This window comes from Bubalus bubalis, chromosome 24 (genome assembly GCF_019923935.1).
Source record: "Bubalus bubalis isolate 160015118507 breed Murrah chromosome 24, NDDB_SH_1, whole genome shotgun sequence".
NCBI lineage: Eukaryota > Metazoa > Chordata > Mammalia > Artiodactyla > Bovidae > Bubalus > Bubalus bubalis.
In genome coordinates, this window is record NC_059180.1 from 1,741,541 (window position 1) to 1,762,446 (window position 20,906).

Consider the following 20,906-nt stretch of genomic DNA (forward strand, 5'->3'; position numbering starts at 1 on the left):
CTCCTGCCTTCAGTCTCACGGCTGAGATCTGGAAGCTTCCCGGCCTTGTGGGGAGGAAGTGGTCACCCGGGCCATGGGCATGCATTTCCTACTGCTCAGACTCAGGTGAAGAAAACCAGGCCTGTATGTTTCTGTAACTCAGCCCTGTCCACGGAGCCATTATTCTCACTGCTGGCAGATAATGTCATCTTGGCCAATTCCAGGTAAACACAGTCATTTGAACTCACACAGTTTGGGGATGTCCCTTTGCCCTTCCTTCCACCTGAAGTGGCAGCTACATTCTAGGGGTTTATGGGGACTTACAGGCTTCCCTGGTGGCTCAATGGTGAAGAACCTACCTTCCAATGCAGGAGATGGGGGTTTGATCCCTGTGTCAGGAAGATGCCCTGGAGAAGGAAATGCAACCCACTCCAGTATTCTTGCCTGGGAAATCCCATGGACAGAGGAGCTTGGTGGGCTGCAGTCCACGGGGTCGCAAAGAGTCGGACTCGGCTTAGTGATTGAACAACGGTGGAGACTTACTGCACTAGGGAGGCACCTGGTGCTCATTGCCCCACGCCCACGCCGGTGTCCCTGCAGGGAACTGTCACTCCTGACCCCTCTCCTCCAGGTGCCCGTCCCCGAGGTGCCCGTCCTCCGTGGGGAGTGTTTCCTTTGCGTTGGTCGGCTCACGGCATGGTCTAACCTCTGCCCCCCTGCCAGCTTCCTCCCTGTTAGCACCGTGAGCCTCCACATACCCGCTCCCTGGGTTCCATCTCTCCTCAGGTGTCCAGCCTCTCGGGGCTTCTTGTGCCCTTATTGCCCGAGGAGGGTGGGCTGCAGGACCCCTCTCAGAGCCCCGGGCACATCCTCCGCTGGGCCTCGCCTCACCCACCGTGGGAGGAGCTCCGTCTCATTTGGGAGCGGGGAGAATCGGGGTGTTCTCAGGACCTGATTTTCTTCCCACATCTTTCTAGAACCACATTAAAAAAAAATGGTCGAGATTTTGCATTCTCTGCCTTGAGGGGACAGCTGCCTGCCCAACAGGGAGGGTCTGAAGGAGGTGTGTGCATGTGTGTGTGTGTGTGTGTGTGTATGCGCATCGCATATGTTAATGCTCCCAGTCTTTCCACCCAGTCTGCCTGAATGGCTCCTGTTCCATGTGACTGGGCGTGGCCGCCTTCCTAACCTCTGGACGCCCAGGCTGGGGCAGGTGTGTGCCAGGCCGTGAGCACACGCTGGGCTTCTGCTCCGGCTCGTAGAGCAGACCTGACCTTAGACTCAGAGTACCCTAGCGTGAACCATGTGCGTGAGTGCCCAGATGCTTCAGTCGTGTCTGACTCTTTGCATCTCCACGCACTGCGGCCCGCCAGGCTCCTCTGTCCATGGGATTCTCCAGACAAGAATACTGAGGTAGGTTGCCATGCCCTCCTCCAGGGGATCTTCCTGACCCAGGGATTGAACCTGGGTCTCCCACGTTGTGGGCAGATTCTTTACCGTCTGAGCCACCAGGGAAGCCCTGTGAACCACATAGCTAACCTAAAGCTGTCTCCTCGCCTCATTAAAAAAACAGGTGGAAGTAATTTTAAAAATGTATTTCTTTTAACCCAGTAGGTGCAAAATGTCATCATTTCAACATGGAATCAGTCTAAAAGTTATGGGTGACTTAGCTTAAGTTCTTCCTGTGAAGTCTCTGAAATATGGCGTGTGTTTTACAAGAGCAACACATCTCGACCTGAACTTTTAGCCAGCAGTATCTGCCTTGTGTTTAGACTTGACAAAACAGTTGGAAAAGTAGGTTCGCACGCACAAGTTGACTAAATACACTTAAAAGGTGCCCAGTAATTGAATCCTGTATAAGTTTAAAATGGGGTGAAATAAAGAGCGTGGTTCGCCTGCCTCACAGGCCGCAGGCCGTGTGCTCACTGGCCGCCTGGGGCTGGAGACTGCTGCCCTGGACAGAGCGGGCTGCCGTGTCCTCTCCTCCCGGCACGTCTGTTTCTTTTTCTTCTTAAACTGGGCTCATGGGCTCCTCTCAGATGCCCAAGATTCCGCCCTACTGGCTCTTCCGGTTTCCCCAGACCCGGCCTCAGTGCTCTGACCACACCACTGAGTGGTCGCCAGTGCAGATTTGTTTTAAAATAAATGACTGTGACTTTGAGGTACCCAGAGACAAACCCTTGGGTCCTGGGCCTTCGTCTGAAAATGTTGTTCAGTCACTAAGTTGTGTCTGACTCTTTGCAACCCCGTGGACTGCAGCACACCAGGCTTCCCTGTGCTTCACCATCTCCTGGAGTTTGCTCAAATTCACGTCCATTGAGTCGGTGATGCCATCCAACCGTCTCATCCTCTGTCACTCTCTTCTTTTGCCCTCACTCTTTCCCAGCATCAGGTCTTTTCCAGTGAGTCGGCTCTTTGCATCTGTTGGCCAAAGTATTGGAGCTTCAGCTTTAGCATCAGTCCTTCCAATGAGTATTCAGGATTGATTTCCTTTAGGATTGACTGGTTTGATCTTTTTGCAGTCCAGTGGACTCTCAGGAGTCTTCTCTAGCACCACAGTTCAAAAGCATCAATTCTTTGGCATTCAGCCTGCTTTATGGTCCAACTCTCACATCCATACATGACTACTAGAAAAACCATCCTCAGGAAATGAGGTTGCAGCCAAACATTTAATGGACAAAGAACTTGTATCCAGAATATACAAAAAGCTCTCAACACTCATGAAAAAGAAAACAAACAACCTCATAAAAAGTGGGCGGAAGATTTGAACAGACACTTTCCTAAAACCGACGTTTGGATGTCGTGTCAGGACCTGAAAAGGCACGCGTCATCGTTAACCATTAGTGAATGGCAGATGGAGATGCCAGGAGACACACGCCTGTTAGGGTGGAAACTGCGAAACAGTGTGAGTGATGCCAGGAGGCAGCGCTGCGGGGCTTCCCTGCTGGCAGGAGTGTGTGGTGGCACAGCCGCTGATGAAGTCTAAGAACCTTCTCTTCCAGGTGGGGTTTGGAGAACATCCAGGCAGGAACCAGGGGTAGCACTGGAGTCCTAAGCTACTCCAAACGCCATCTGTGGCCCAGCAGAACCAGCATCACCTGGGCACTTTGGAGAAATGCACAATCTCAGGTCCCATGGTGGAACCAGAATCCTGGAGACAGAGTCCAGGGATCGGCGTTATTTGGGCTCTCCTGGCGATTCTTATGCCCAGTCAAGTCTGAGAAACATCACTGACCCACGGCATCTGCATTTCACAGGTGTGGGGACTCATGTCCACAGGCCTGGTCTGGGTTCACCTTCTGGAGGGTGGCTGAGTGGCACCAGAAAGCGTATCGGGCCTTTGGGCTGTGAAGAATGTAGTTCAACACGTCTAGGAAAAAAAAATTTGTCTGGGGGACCCAACTTATAACTTGTCAAAAACCACCTGGGTGGTTGTCATCACGAAATAGAGCTCAGAGGCTCATTCTTCCAGAAAAGAAACCCATCCATCTGTTTGCAGTCAGGGGAGGGTGTTCATGCAACACCAGATGCTGCTCTGGGTGCTATGGTAACGGCATGCGTTGGTCAAGACCGTCCTGCCCTGCATACAATTTTTGAAACAAGCTAAACACTTGCTGTGGAAGTTACTGGCACTCCCGGGCTTGTCCCCGTTCTCCTGGAAACGTAGCCTGCCATCCCCTCCTCTTCTGTCAGGGCCCTATTTACCCTTTCATACCCAGCCCAAATGTCCCCTTCTTCCCACTTGGGCCAGTGACTGTGTCTTTACATGGCTTGCCCTTCTCCGTGTGCCCCAGTTTCTCTCTTGTAAAGATGCCACTCATTGGATTGGATGAGCCATTGAATGTGTCTTTACATGGTGTTTTCCTCTCTGTGTGCCCCCGTCTCCCTCCTATGAAGATGCTAGTCATTGGATTCAAGCCCTCCCTATGCCTGAGTGACCTCATCTTAACTAATTACCATCTGCAAACACCTTATTTCCAAATAAGGTCACAAGCACGGGCTCCAAATATTAGGATGTCAGCCTATCTTTTGGGGGGACACAATTCAACTCACAGCTGAGGGGCTCACAGCTGTGGGCTTTGGGGTTCAGTCTTGGTGGACCTTCGTGAGCCTTTTGGAACATTCCTCAAAACTGTACCCCCACCCCCTCCCACTCAGTGGAACTAGCTTGGACCAGTCTTTGAGACTCAGTGGGTGTCTCTTCTCAACTTTGCACTCATCAGCAGCATGGTGCTTGGCCAAGGCCAAGCTTGGAGAGGAGTAGTGACCTTACAGAAATTGGGGAACCTTTCAAATCAGGATTCTTATATTTTTCCTTCTCTTCCCAACTCACCACACTGCTCATGCTGCTCCTTGTTTGAGGGTCCAAGCCACCTCTGGCCTCTGGCCAGCCCTGGAGTTGGGCGGCTGGTGCTCCCAGGCGGAGGGCTCCGGAAGGTATGTGCCTTCTGGTGATCTGGGCGTGGCTGTGGGGCCAGACTGGGGAGAACACCTGGCTTCCCAGGGAATTAGCCACCGGGGCCCCCACGGGCGTGAGGACCCAGCTGTTGCTTTCAGAGTCCCGCTGACAGGTGCACCGAAGGGCAGAGGGTGCTATTAGAAAAGAGAGACTAGAAAAGAGAGACTGTGATTTACAGCAGCGGCGGCCTGGGACGGCCGGGCTTGTGGACACTGGGAAGAAGGAAGCGAGCTGGCAGGACGCTAACGGGATGAGGGATCTGCATTTCATGGAGACGGTGTGTCGGAGTCCGCGCTGCCTGAGATTAAATGACCCGTCCCCTGCATACAGAAAGGCTGGAATAAATCAGGCTTTCCTGCAAGCGGGGTGGCAGGGAGTTAATTAGGAACGAGAAAAATACATTTCAACTCACAAAGAAGCCCTGTGAGCAAGCGAGGAGCATTCCCGACCCCTACCGGGGGTTTCGCTCTCGGGGAGAGGACGAGGTTCGCCCCTCCTTCCAAAGGACACACAGGACCCCGGAGACGTCAGAGAGGAAAGTGGGGTGGAGGGAGCTGGTGTGGGCAGGAGACCCCTGCTGTGTCCAGCCGGAAGTGATGGTGGCCTGGACTCAGGCGGGCAGAGGCCACAATGGAGAGAGAGGGACGGGGCGTGGCACCCCCATCACGAGACCCTCCTCGGAGCACTCCTGCCCCGGGACACTGATGGCTGGACCTCTGCCCAGGCTGGCATAGGCTCGCCCTGGACCTCTGCCCAGGCTGGCATGGGCTCACCCTGGCATGACCTTCCACCTGCTTGGTTCTGCTTCTTTTCTGAGCCCTGAGTCCCCGGAGGCAGGGATCCTGTCTGGAAATTGTGGCGCTCAGGGATGCAAAAGAGGCTTTTGTTAAATACAGGTCCTCCAAACAGAAAAACGGGAAATGGCAAAGGAACTACGTGCTATGGACCCCCAAAGTTGGGCATGCAATGCTCTGAGAACTCCCTGACATGGTGGGAGCCATCAGCCCACTTCTCAGAGGCTGTAGGTGGAAGCAGAGGCCTGGCGAGGCAGCTGGAGCGGAAATGGTGATGAAGGACTCCCAGCATCTCTGAAAGAGGTTAGGAGATGATCCCTCAGGGCCCCACTTGCCTCCTCCCCACATGCGGCTTCTGCCTCTGGCCAATCCCACGTCCCCCTGAGACTCTACAGTCCCCGAATTGGTGTTCCCCCCCTCACAAAGCCAGCCAGGGTGGTCAGAGGACAGGGAGGCCGGCTGGGTGCCCCAGTCCTTGTGGGAGGTGCCCAGGGGTTCCAGTGGGGTGTTGTGGGAGGCATGAATTGCTGAGCCCTCCTCCCGTGGATCCGCATGACCACCTGACGCCCAGATGGGGGTGTGCAAACTTCCAGATGCAGCCAGATGCTCTGTGGGCAAGAATGTGGATTTTTTTTTTTTTTTAAGAATGTGGATCTTGAGGAAAGCTTTATGGTGTTTACCTTGCAGAAGTGTTATGTGCCCATGGCAGCACTCAGATTTGTGCCTGGCAGGAGGTGAGCCCCGCCCTGCTTCCTCCGTCCCTAAACCCAGAGGTGAGCCCTGCTGACGAGTGGCATCTCCAGCCCCGGGCGTTCTGTGCGCACGCAAGCCTGCACACGTGGATGTCTGCATGCTTTGCCCACATATCACACACAGCGTCTTCCACGGGACAGTACATCTTGGCCATCTGTGTACCTTGGACACACAGAACTGCCTTGCTCACTTACAAGCCTGGCATTCCGTGGGTTCTCTTAGCGCTCTGTGGCCTGCTGAATTCTTCTTTTGGGGGGCATTTACAAGCAAGGCTGCAGTGGGCACCCATGGACACTGCACTGCGGTGTGCACTGCGGTGGGTATTTCGGTGGCTGAGGAGTGAAGCCCAGATCTCCTGGGCAGGTGCCTTAACTCTGTGCCTCGGTTTGCTGATCTGACAAATGGGATTCCCCGCCCTCCTTCACAGGACGCCATGGGTGAGTGTTCAGCAGCTGTTTGCTCCCACGTGGGTTGGGCTCTCTGATTTCAGGTCTCTGCCTGGGCGTGGGCGGCTCGGACCTGGGCCCAGCATCCGGGCCGCCCTCGGCTCTGGGCCGGCCGGAGAACAGTGCCCAGTGCTGGGGGAGCAGCAGGCCGTTCCCTGGCTGTCAGGGCGTGAGGATTAGATGCAGAATAATGCAGTCCCCGATCAAACCTGCAGCTGTAACTCAGGCCCAGACGCTGCCAGCGCCATAAATTTGGGCAGAAAGTGCAGCTCTAGCAGTTTGCGAACAAGAGCGGGGGAGGCCGGGTGAATTACGGCCGCCGAGGAAGCGAGGCCCCCTGCCCGGCATTGTTAGCCAGAGCCAGGGATTGATTACTCACTGGCTTAATGAAATTGAATTTTAATTTATATCCCAGCCCTTGATGGGGGTGGGGGGGCGTGCCTGGCAGAAGTGGGCTCAGCCCCAGGGTGGGGGGGCTCCTTTACAAGGGGTGGTGGGCTGCAGCCAAATCCTCCAGGAGGGGATGATGGGCATCCGTGGTGGCATCTGACCTGCCACCTGGGGCGCTTTGGAAAGTTGTGGGACCTCCCTGAGCTTCCTCCCATCTGGGCATACCTGCCCAGCTCAGGTGCCCACCTCCAGCAGGCTCAGTGATAGAGGGTCCTTTCCTGCCCTTCATGGGTGCTGGAAGCCACATGAGGTGCTCAGACCAGGTGGGGATGAGATTTGGGGGGAGAGGAGAGTTCAAGATTCAGGGAGCTCTTTGGAGGTCTCCAACTCACCTGTCCTGCATGTCCAAAGATGACACTTTCCAACTGCTGCTGCTGGTTGCCACATTGACGCAGTATTTTGGAAGGCCTGCCGAGCATGGGGCGCCTGCCCCGTGGGCACCTGAGTTCCGAGAGGCTTTGGCCTCTCTGCGGGGTGCACAGGTCACATGCATGCAGTGAGGCTGGCGTGCCTGAACACCCCAGCCTGCACTTTCCAGCCTGGGTCATCACGGCCCGCTGAGCGCAGGCCGGCCGCCAGCCCCCGTCCTCAGCCGGAGGCGATGAGAGCTCCTCCCCCCAGGGGCGTCAGGGGCTCCACAGGTCGTGTTCCTAAGTGTCTGGCTCGCCGTGGAGGCCGCTTCCTCACGGAGCCTCCCTAGACGCTGCTCAGGTCTCACTGGGGTGGGGAGCTGGGGCTGGAGGGCGAGTGACCCCAGCACCCACCCCTGTGGCCGAGATGATAAGAGGGTCTTTTTTGGACCCAGTGAGAAGGGGGGCGTCACACAGAAGTGAAGGCCCGTGGGCATCCTGGGAGCAGGGCTTATCCCCACCCGGGGCGGATCCTTGAGAGCACACAGCAAGAGAGCAGGAGAGTTGGCACCAGCCCGGGCCACCTGGGCATGGACCGGGTGTGGCATCCTCAGGCCTGTGGGCCCCATGGACAGGAGGGGAGGGAAAAAGGTAGGTGGTTCCTGAGTCATCAGGCAGAAAGGAGGCTGCGTGTCCGCTGTCCCTTTCTCTTCCAGAGATCAACTTCCACCCTCACAATTTTTGGTGCCTGGACGGTTCCTTCAGAGACAGAAAAAGATGCCCATCCTCTGGGTGACCCCGGCCAGGGTGGCCTGGTAAGTGGGCACAGGAATGTCAGCCCCACGTGGACTCTGGCAGGGGGCAAAGGGTCTTGATCAACACAGACACACCCTCCTGACCCCAGCTGCATCTTTCTTTAAAAAAAAAACAAAAACTTTATTTATTTATTTATTTGGCTGCCTCAGCTCTTAGTGCTGCGTGCGGGATCTTCATTTTGTTTTGTGAGGTCTTTCGCTCCAGAGCATGTAGGCTCACTAGTGCTGAGCAGGCTTAGTTGTCCCAAGGCATGTGGATCTTAGTTCTCCCACCAGGATCGAACCTGTGTCCCCTGCATTCCAAGGCAGATTCTTAACCACTGGACCACCAAGGAAGTCCTTGCATCTTTCTTTAAATCATCTTTTTTTCCCCCCAATATACACAAATTGATGAGAAAAGGAAGTCTTGCGTTGTCCTGACTTATGGGAATCCAGCACTGTTTTCTCAACAAAATAAGTGTCTCCAACACATCGTGTAGTATTATCATGTAGCTCACATATATAATGTATGCACAAGTGTATATAGATGCTATTTCTATACACCACATATATGATGTTATAGTATATTTTGTATTATTTAAAAAAGCCCCATACCTCTCAGATCACATGTGTTGCGTGTTGAAAACACCCCGTTGTCTGAGTGGGTGGCTGAGCTCTTTCAGGCGAGGGTCTGGTCATTGTGTGTGTCGCGAAAACGTTCACAGCTCGAGAGCAAGCAAACCCACTCACGAGGATTTGCTGACCACGCTGGCTCTGCTGGGGCTGGGGAGGAGAGTGCGGCCCGGGTCAGGGCTGGCCCGGGGGGAGGTGTCGGCCGTAAGGGGTGGGGATGGTGTGGGCTGGGCATCGAGTGAGACCCCGGCCCTGGGCTGGGGGCTTCGTCCACCCCCCAGCAGCTCTCGGAGGGGTCTTAATAGCCCACTTCATTGTACTGTCTCCTCGTGAAGAGTTCCAGTACACAGAAAGCCACTGGGAGATGCCACAAGACTGGTGCCCCTGAGCCGGGTACCCTGCCCAGCTCCGTGGAGGCCTCTGCTCCCTGTGCAGGTCCTTCCCTGGGGTCTTATGAAAGAGATGGACCCTGGGGGGTGTGGCCCCAACCCTGTGATGCCTGCCCTGGTCCTTTCCCGTCCGCCTCCCAAGAAAGAGCCACGTTCTCCGTTGACCGTTTACCTCCCTGTTGCATGAATGTACGTTGTTACCGTGTATGTTGGTGACCGTGTATGAGATACGCGGTGTGTTTCACACAGATCCGTGCCCAGGGCACAGCTGGGAATACGGAGACAGCTCTCGAGTTCCGTGGTCCTGAGGGCCACCCTGCTCCCGGGGCATCAGTAAGCCTGGGGCGTCTGGAGAGCACTTCCTTCTCACACATGCCACCCTGGGCCAGTGATGCGGGTGTGGGATGTGTCGGGATGGGTTTTAGGGTCTGCGGGCCTCCCGAGCGGTGCGAGGCCGCAGGGGACCCAGGTGGCTGGAGGGGGACGAGCTCGCCCTTTCTGTTCTGCGTTGCTGCCCAGGAGGGAGGCCCCTGGTTCCCGCTCCAGGAGCCGCGCAGGAGGTCTGCAGCCCGGGCTGTCCAGGTGAGGCCCCTTCCTTGCGGATCCAGGGAGACTTGTGTCGCCCTGACGGCGAGCCTGGGGGACGGTCCCCGGGACTGGGTTTGCCAAGCGGACAGCTGCCTGTTTGGGAGACATTGAAGAGGGCGAGGGGCATTGGGGGCCAGGTGGCAGCCAGCCTGGAGGGTGCTGGGCCACCGACGGGGCCGGGGTGATGGGGCAAAGCTGGGGCGGGGTCTCCACCCACGTGTGTGCCACCACCGACCTGACCCCCTACCCAGCATGAGCAGATGCGCGTGTGTGTACACGGACACACATACACGTATACCCCACCATATGCACACAAACGTGTGCACACACACAGCCACACACACTCAACCACACACACACAGCCACACACACACCACACTCAACCACACACACAGAGCCACACACACACAGCCACACATACACACACACACTCAACCACACACACGCAGCCACACACACCACACACACTCAACCACACCCACACCACACTCAACCACACACACACAACCACACCCACACCACACTCAACCACACACACACAGCCACACACACAGAGCCACACACACACATACACACACCACACTCAACCACACACACGCAGCCACACACACCACACACACACAACCACACCCACACCACACTCAACCACACACACACAGCCACACACACACAGCCACACACACACACAACCACACACAAACCACACACACAACCACACACACACCACACTCAACTACACGCACGCAGCCACACACACACCACACATAACCACACACACACACCACACACACACACACCACACAAAACCACATGTGCACCACACCCACACAGCCACACACACACAGCCACACAACACAGCCACATACCCACCACACACACAACCACACACACACACCACACAACCACACACACAACTACACACACACACCACACACACAGCCACACACACACACCACACACAACCACACACACTTAACCACACACACAACCACACACACAATTATACAACTACACACACACAACCATATGCATACCACACACACACAGAGCCACACACACAGAGCCACACATACACATACACACACCACACTCAACCACACACACGCAGCCACACACACCACACACACTCAACCACACACACACAACCACACCCACACCACACTCAACCACACACACACAGCCACACACACAGAGCCACACACACACACACAGCCACACACACACATACACACACCACACTCAACCACACACACACAGCCACACACACACCATACTCAACCACACACACACAGCCACACACACCACACCCACACAACCACACCCACACCACACTCAACCACACACACAGAGCCACACACACACACAGCCACACACACACATACACACACCACACTCAACCACACACACGCAGCCACACCCACACCACACTCAACCACACACACAGAGCCACACACACAGAGTCACACATACACATACACACACCACACTCAACCACACACACGCAGCCACACACACCACACACACACAACCACACCCACACCACACTCAACCACACACACAGAGCCACACACACACACAGCCACACACACACATACACACACCACACTCAACCACACACACGCAGCCACACCCACACCACACTCAACCACACACACAGAGCCACACACACAGAGCCACACATACACATACACACACCACACTCAACCACACACACGCAGCCACACACACCACACACACTCAACCACACACACACCACACTCAACCACACACACACAGCCACACACACACACAACCACACACAAACCACACACACAACCACACCCACACCACACTCAACCACACACACACAGCCACACACACACACACAGCCACACACACACACAACCACACACAAACCACACACACAACCACACACACCACACTCAACCACACGCACGCAGCCACACACACAGAGCCACACACACACACACAGCCACACACACACATACACACACCACACTCAACCACACACACACAACCACACTCACACCACACTCAACCACACACACACAGCCACACACACACACACAGCCACACACACACACACAGCCACACACACACACACCACACACACACCACACTCAACCACACGCACGCAGCCACACACACACCACACATAACCACACACACACACCACACACACACACACACCACACAAAACCACATATGCACCACACCCACACAGCCACACACACACAGCCACACAACACAGCCACATACCCACCACACACACAACCACACACACACACCACACAACCACACACACAACTACACACACACACCACACACACAGCCACACACACACACCACACACAACCACACACACTTAACCACACACACAACCACACACACAATTACACAACTACACACACACAACCATATGCATACCACACACACACAGCCACACACACACACAAACCACACATACAACCACACCCAAACCACACACATACCACACCCACACAGCCACACACACACCACACACACCACACAGCCACACACACAACTACACACACACCACACACACACACACCACACCACACACACAACCACACCCAAACCACACACACACCACACCCACACACACACCACACACACCACACAGCCACACACACAACTACACACACACCACACACACACACACCACACACACAACCACACCCAAACCACACCCACACCACACCCACACAGCCACACACACACCCACACACATACCACACAACCACACACACAACTACACACACACCACACACACACAACCACATCCACACCACACCCACCACACCCACACAGCTACACACACACAACCACGCACACACCACACTCAACCACACATACAACCACATCCAAACCACACACACACCACACACACACAGCCACACATACTTAACCACACACACACACAACCACACACACACACCACACAACCACAACCACACACACACAACCACACACACTACACACACACAACCATATACACACCACACACACACAGCCACACACAACCACACTCAAAGCACACACACCACACACACACACCATACACACAACCACACACACACACTTGCACACACATTCTCACCACTAGAGGGTACTAGAAGTCTTCCCAGCCTAGAAACTCATTTGCTGAAACTGATGAATGTACGCGTGTGTGCATGCGCACACACATACACACACATGCACACACATCCACACAGGCAAAAAAAAAAAAAGGATAGAAAGAAAAAGAAAAGAAAACATCTGGAAAAATATAGCAGTTGATGGTAATTCAAGCCGACGATGGCTGTAAATCCGGAGGCTGATAATAATAAAGCGTGAACGAGGGCTGGGCCGGATTAGCGGGCATGCTTAATGCTTTCCTCCCAGGTCAGTGGCTTCCCTGGCGGCTCAGCAGTAAAGAATCCGCCTGCCAACCGAGGAGACGCAAGAGATGCGGGTTCAATCCCTGGGTCGGGAAGATCCCTGAAGAAAGAAGTACAACGCACTCTAGTATTGTTGCCTGGGAAATCCCGTGACACAGGAGCCTGACGGGCTACAGTCCGTGGGGTCGCAAAAGAATTGGACACGACTGAGCGACTAAAGAACAGCAACCCAGGTCAGTAGACCGCACTGAGATGTCTCCTGACATGCACACCGGCTTCCTCGGCCCCTCGTCCAGGCTCGGGGCATCTGGGCACCTCCTTCCCATGCCCTCCTCAACTCTCTCTGCACCACTAAGGGTTGTGTGGGGGTGGGCATCAGAAATCGCTTTTCAGACGGCAATACCCCCGGGTTGAGCTGGCCACCCCGCTTCCCGCTCACGACCTGGAAGTGGTTCCTGCCGGTGTGGCTGTGTGGGAACGCCTGTGTCCGGGTGGGCCACCCCAGCCCCTCGCCCTCGCTCCGGGGAACCAGGGACAGCTCGAGCTGCTCTTACTGCACCCGTGCTGGCAGCCTGTCCTTCCCCCTCCCTTTCCTCTGGAGCACGCGGCCACCGGGACGTCTGGGGAGTTGTTTGCTTGAAGTGGTCAGGGCCTCGGGGCCAAGGGGGAGGTGGGCTTCCTTGGGGTGAGTTCTGGGCCCAGCCTCCCTGGCCCAGGCTCTGTCTGAAGGTCTGCCTTCCTTCCTTCTTTGGGGCCCAGCTACGCCCAAAGTCAGACACACCCTCAAGGTCAGACGCAGCCTCGGGGCCGTCGTAAGGAGGCTGTGGGGCCTCCGCCGTGAGTCTGGCCTACCCCTGCAGGGGCTCCAGGCGCAGGGCCCTGCTCTGTCCTCAGCTCCTCCCAGCACACCGGCCCTGTCTGTCTTTCCCTGTCTGGCACCCTGGAGGCAGAGCTGGCTCCCTGGCTCCTCGCCAGCACTCCCTGCATGACCCAGGTTTGGGAACAGAAGGATGACAGAGACCCAGGAAGGGGTCCCAGGGGTGTGGGGAGTGTCCGAGCACTCCCACCCCTGACTGCAGACCCAGCAGGGAGGTAGCCCGAGTCCAGGTGGCAGGCGTGAGGCCTGGAGGCCTGTGCCGCCAGGGACGAAAGTGCTGCCCCCACCTGGACAGAGGCTGACATCTCGGGGAACACAGTCAGTCTTTCCGAACACTGAGTGCCGACTGTGTGCCATGCGTGTGACCAGGTGACCAAGAAAGCATCCTGGCTCTGCTGGAGTTTACATCCTGGGTCTGTTTCTTGTGGCTTCTGTAACAAATGACCTTGAACCATGTGACTTAAAGCAACAGAAACATCCTCTCTCCTGGTTCTGGAGACCAGAGGTCCACGATCAAGGTGGCCGCAGGGCTGGTCTCCCTCCAGGGCTCCAGGGGAGGGTTCTTCCCACCTCTTCCGGCTCTGGTGGCCCCCGGGTTTTCCTTGGCCTGTGGCCACATCACCCCATCTCCTGCCTCTGTCCTCATAGGGTCATGCTCTTTCTGAGTTTCTGTATCCAACTCTCCTCCTTGCTTCTCCTTTAAGGACTCCGGTCACTGGATTAGAGACACCCTTGGTCCACTATGACCTCATTGATTCTTAGTTGTGTTCAGAGGAGTTCTTTGACATATAAAATTTATAAACATCAAAGTTGCACCGCTTGATGTTTTGATATATGCATTCATTGCGAAAAGATTGCCACAATCAAGTTAACTAATCCATCCCCTTGCGTGGTTGCCAGTGTGTGTGCGCGCGCGCACATGTGGTGAGTGAAAGTGGAAGTGGCTCAGTGGTGTCTGACTCTTTGCGGCCACGTGGACTATACAGTCCATGGAATTCTCCAGGCCAGAATACTGGAGGGGGTAGCTTTTCTCTTCTCCAGGGGATCCTCCCAACCCAGGGAGGGAACCCAGGTCTCCCACATCGCGGGCAGACTCTTTACCAGCTGAGCCACCAGGGAAGCCTACTGGAGTGGGTAGCCTATCCCTTCTCCAGTGGATCTTCCCGACCCAGGAATCGAACCGGGGTCTCCTGCATTGCAGGCGGATTCTTTACCAACTGAGCTATGAGGGAAGCCCTTGTGTGGTGAGAAGTCTTTTTGTTTTAAAGGCTTTTGTGATGTGGACCATTTTTAAAGTCTGGACTGAATTTGTTACAGTTATTGCTTCTGTTTTATGCTTAGGTGACCACAACGAGGGGTCGATGGAATCTTCACCCCCTGCATTGGAAGTGTGGAGTTTTAAGCACCGGAGCACGAGGGAGTCCCAGAACTTTTTATTTAAGATGTATCCTCACAGCAAGCTCACTCATACGATGCTGTGCTGTTACCTAGTCTCACTGCGCTGTCAGTTCCCAGAACTCCTGCGTCTCGCGTACCTGAAGCTTTGTAGCTCATCTTAACTGGATCACATCTGCAAGGACCATGTTTCCAAATCAGATCGCCTGCATGTGTATGGGGGTTAGGTCTTCATTGTATCTCAGGTGGGACAAGGAGGGTTAGAGAGGGCTGAGGGGACCTACCCCCAGCAGAGGAGCAGTAGCCCTGCAGCCCTCAGACGGGAAGATTTTGGGGGAGGTGCCCCCGAGGGGCACGTCCAACCTGGCTGGATGTGGAGAGCGGGCAGGACAAGGTTCCGGAAGGGACCAGACGGGGCTGGCTGCTAAGCCAGGGTCGGTCATTCTCATCCACCCCCTACACCTCCCAGTGGGAAGGTCTGTAGCAGGGGAGTGAGGTGACCCAGTCGTGTTCCAGGAAGACCCCCTTCTGCTGGGGGTTCTGCCCTTGGATCCGTGCACAACATCTGGGGGGCAGGTGGGGTCTGTGAGTTTTGACTGGAAAAATTACATCTTCATTTTCTTGAACCCCTGACTGAAAGTGAGTCTCTCCTTCCGCTGTGAATGGACACGGTGGCCTCAGGGCTGTGGGCACAGCCTCTGGGACTTGCTGATGGACAGAATCCCAGCATCCCCGGGTCCCCTGCGGCTGTCACAGGAGACTTGAGACCCCCTGTGCTCGTCCCGCCTCTGGCGCCCCATCGCTGGGTCTTCTTGTTGAATATTGTTATTTAACACCTTTGCGGCAAAGCACATAAGTTACCAGATTATGGGCTTGCTCTTTAAATATTTTGATAACTGTATTTCAACAAAGACAGCTTCCTTTGCAAGCCTATGAATTTTATTTTATGCATCTAAAAATGTTATTTTAATGTTGGAGAGGGTGTGGAGAAAAGGGAGCCCTCCTACATCGTTGGCGGGGATGTGAGTGGGTGAAGCTACTGTGGAAAACAGTACTGGGGCTCCTTAAAAACCAAAAACAGGGTTACCATATGACCCAGCCAGCTTACTCCTGGGCGTGTATCCAGACGAAACTATAATTCAAAAACATTCACGCAGTCCTATGTTCACAGAAGCACTGTTCACAATAGCCAAGACGTGGGAACAAGCCGAATGCCCGTCGACAGAGGAATGGATAAGAAGATGTGGTCCATAGACCACGGAGTACTAGTCGGCTGTAAAGAAGGATGAGACACCGCCACTTGCGGAAACGTGAGAACCTGACCTGCAGATCACCACACGAAGTGCAGCAAGTCGGACAGAGACAAATATCATACGACATCGTGTGCGTGTAGAATCTGAAAAATAATACAATGGAATTATTCACAAAACAGACACAGACTCACAGAGGTAGAAAATAACTTATGGTAGCCAAAGACAAAAGGAGAATAGATTAGGAGTTGAACAGATACTGCTATATAAGCAGAGAAACAACACGCCTTCACTGTAAGCCCAGGGAACTACATGCAGCATCTTACACTAACATGTCTGAAACATGTCATAAAAGATATGAAGCGTAGCATAAACGTATCTAAAAACATATCACTGGAGAAGGAAATGGCAACCCCCTCCAGGATTCTTGCCTGGAGAATCCCATAGACAGAGGAGCCTGGCGGGCTACAGTCCATGGGGTCCCAGGAGTTGGACACGACTGAGCGACTAAACCACAGAACATATCATAAAAGATATGAAGCATATAAAGAATCTGAGGAAATATTAGTCACTTTGCTGTATACCCAAGACTGACACCGTGCAGTAAATCAACTACTTCCACGTGGACACTGATGTTCTGAGGAGGGGTCCCTGGGTTTCCAGGTGTCCAGGGGGTTCGTGGCACAAACACGGATGAGTCGCTGCGGGTCGGGTCGACCAGTCGGGGATGATCCGGTCGATGGGGCTGGCCCTGGGCTGGGCTGGAGAGAGACCGAGGACTGGAGGTTATGAAGTGGGGCTGAGGGTTAGGCTTCCGGCTTGAGTGATTGGTGGGGGGTGATGGCAAGTACGGAGGGGGGAAGGGGAAGAGGATTTGGGGGGAAATGGCACGTTTTTGGTTTGAGTATCTACTGTGGGCAAATCCCACTGGAGAAGCCAAGGGGCCCCGGTCTCACTAGACCTGAGATTAACAATAGCTGGGCTGGAGTTGCCAATCCAGCGGGGTCCCTGTGCGTGCTCGCTTGGGCCTCACGGTGACCCCGTGAGCATGTCACCCAGGTTTTATAGCTTCACTTTACAGACGACCTTTCCTAGGGAGGTGGGTTACAGAAAGGCATCTTTTTAAAAAATAATTTTGCTCATTTATTGTTTACTTTTGGCTGTTCTGGGTCCTCGTTGCTGGCGGGGGGAGGCTCCTCTTCCTGTGGAGCACCGGCTCTGGATGCAGGCTTCAGGGGCTGCTCTACAGCAGGCTCAGGGTTCTGGTGCACGCGGCTTAGTTGCTCCGGGTCATGGGGGATCTCCCCGGACCAGGGATCAAACCCGTGTCTCCTGCATCGGCAGGTGCATTCTTATCCACTGTACCCCCAGGAAGCCCCAGAAAGTTATCTTAGCACTTAGGTGTCCCCATGGCACCCCTGGGAGGCTGCCTGTTCAGCGCACAAATGCACAAGGACCCCTTCCTGTGGGGCCCACCCGAGCACACCTGTCTCTGAGATGCCTGGTGCCCGCCTGGCGCTGGACCTCGGCTGGGGGCACCCAAGGGCAAGAGTGGCCCTCGTTCTGGAGGAGCTGACGGCCTTTTGGCCTCAGGCTCTTTCTCTCTGCCTGTCTGTCTCTCTGTTTCCCACCTCCCCCCGTCTGCCCCCACCCCCACCCCAACCCCGAGGCAAACACAGTTTCGCAGCCTCCCACCTACACTCAAGTCCAGAGACACAAAGGCTGGGGGAGACACGCCGCGTCGGTCAAAACAAGATCGGAACCGAGCACGACATGTGATAGGAAAGAAAGAAATTCCTGTATTACAGATTCATTTCCAGTCACCCCAACCGGCTCGGAAACTTTCAATACAATTTTTAGCCAAGCACCTGGGGTTTCGCGGCAGCCTGGGCTGAGAGCGGGTGTGAGCCCTCGGCCCCCTCACTCGCCAGCAGCTAATTTTAGAATCCAAACAAACCAGAAAGCCCAAACCCTCCTCTCCTCTTTCTCCTGCACGCCCCCCTCTCTGCTCACCCCCTTCCCGGGCAGCAGCCGCGCAGGGTTCCCCCTACGCCTGAGAGACCCAGACTTCCTGCCCGCACAGTTCCGCCGGGGAGGGCAAGCCCAGGACCCAGGGACCCAGGCCCCCGGGAGCTCCTGGGGGCTGGGGGCTTTGTTGGTACCAGGGCCAGTGCAGGGGGTGAGGGGTGTGGGGTCAGCATGGATGGGTGACCGATGAGGGGACAAGACGGATGGAGGTAAACCCACCTGCATCTCGGCGACCCCTGTGACCTGTGCAGGGGGGTGGGGAGCCCTCTCCCTCTTCGGTGCTCCCCCACGAGCACTCCAGTCTTCCTGACTTTTGTCTGACCTTGACCCCTGCCCCTAAATTGGAGCCTGATATCAGCTCCTGGTGAGTTCACAGCTGGAAGCCCCCCCCCGACCCGGTAGCTGAGACTGGTGTCCTGAGGTTTCCCTTTCAAGTCTCAGATCCGCCCCTTCCTGAGCTGGAGGGGTGGCGGCAAGGCCCCTCCCAGTCTCAGGTTCCCCATCTGTTAAACGGGGTGATATTTCCTGTGGGCACAGATGGATGCCAGGTTTGGAAATGACGTAGGGGAAGGTGCCCAGTACACAGTAGGCGTGCTGGTCCGAGGGAGGCGCTCATTGGCTAGTTTGGAGGGTCTTTTTTTGAGATCGGAGGTCTAGGGCCCCCCAAAGCGGCTATCCCCACCAGGCTTGGAGGTGGGCGCGAGCAGATAACTAAAGGGAGGTGATGGCGAATCGATGTGAGCGCAGGCTGGCTGGCCAGTGTGGCCGCGGCTCCCCAGCCCTGCTGTTGCCACTTCATCCATCAACAGAGCTCTGCTAACAAGAGGCCGGGGAGCTGTTGGGCTGGCCAACCACACCCGACCCCAGCCTGCAGGGGCAGGACTTGGCCCTTTAGGAGAAGCCCACAGGGGCGGGGGCAGCTCCCTGGAGACCCCCACGAGCCTCGAGAGCAAAAGTGACCTCTGCCTTCAGTTTACATTAAAAAAAAAAGATGCATAAAAATTCAACAACACGATTGGATCCAGAGAAAAGTCAGCTGTGAGCCAAGGGAGGGCCACGGAGGGGATCAGCCGTGCGCCACTTACTGTCATCTCTGAGCTGCGCCTGTGAGCGGCCCACGTGGTAAATGATCTCTGGTGTCTTTCTTGGATTATTGTTTTCTCCTCCACAGCCTAAGGCCATGAGGAAAGCCGGAATTACAGAGTGGTCAGGGTCTTTGAGGGACCCCCACTTACGACCCCTCTACAAATGGCAAGTCCCCCAACCCCGGCCTGCCAGTGCCCATGGCTGGTCAAAGCAGGGGCGGACACCTGACTCAGGCTGGTCTAGACTCTGCAGGAACTTGGGAGTCACCCCGGTTGAATGATCAGAGGATCTGGCAAGACAGAGCTTGCTTCCTAACTGGAACCAAGCAATTGGGGCTGAGTTCCAGCGGCCGCTCTTAGATGGATTGTGTGTTTCCCCGGTTGCCATGGTCCCCACCTGTTGCCTTACTCTGGCCCACATCACTCTTGTACATCCTTGCTTGCGTGCATGCCAAGTCGTCTCAGTCGTGTCTGACTCTTTGTGACCCCCTAGACTGTAGCCTGCCAGGCTCCTCTGTCCATGGGATTCTCCAGGCAAGAATACTGGGGTGGGCTGCCATTTTCCTTCTCCAGGGGATCTTCCTGACCCAGGGATTGAACCCAGCTCTCCTACATTTCAGGCAGATCCTTTACTTCTAGCACCACCTGAGAAGCCCATCACATCCTTGCTGGACCCTGGAAAACTCTGATGGAATGCAATGACTTGCTTTCTCGTGCGTCCAATCCTGGCAGGCTGCCAGCCCCGGGGCGTTGGAGGCGAGGAGTGAATGAGACGTGCGTGCTCCCTGCCCTTGAGCAGCTCACAGTCAAGAGGTCAAGACAGACGACAGAGTCATTCCAAAGGTGGGACGAAGAGGGTGACGGGGTGTAGAAGGGAGACGCCTCTCCCCCAGGTGGTTCGGTGACACCTGATGAATGAGAGGGAGCTGGTCAGGCAGAGGGCAAGGAAGTGCTTCAGAGAAGAGGAACAGTGTGTGAGGCCCCAGCATCCAGAGGAAACGCCAGAGGGCTGGCGTGGCTCGGTGTGGTACGTGTCGCGTGGGGGGGTGTCCTCGTCGTCCCAGGAGAGACGAGGTCCACCTGGACCATGGTGGTGGCCGTGGGACACGGGAGAGGCCAGTGGATTTGGCAGGGAGTAGAGAGTTTAATCAACAAGGTGAAGTGACTGAGAACGTGGTGATGCGTGTGTGATAGGGAGACAGAGACCGAAACAGAGAAGGGGAGCCAGGTGTCTG

General features: G+C 55.4%; 1 long non-coding RNA gene across 1 annotated transcript; it reads right to left on the reverse strand.

Annotated features, from left to right (window-relative positions):
* Positions 1-17,164: 17,164 nt before the first annotated feature.
* Positions 17,165-18,994, reverse strand: LOC112581771. The gene is made up of 3 exons (XR_003106404.3): positions 18,806-18,994; positions 17,713-17,890; positions 17,165-17,319 (listed from the first exon to the last, which is right to left on the reverse strand). It is a non-coding gene; the product is annotated as an uncharacterized LOC112581771 (long non-coding RNA).
* Between the last annotated feature and the right edge of the window lie 1,912 nt (positions 18,995-20,906).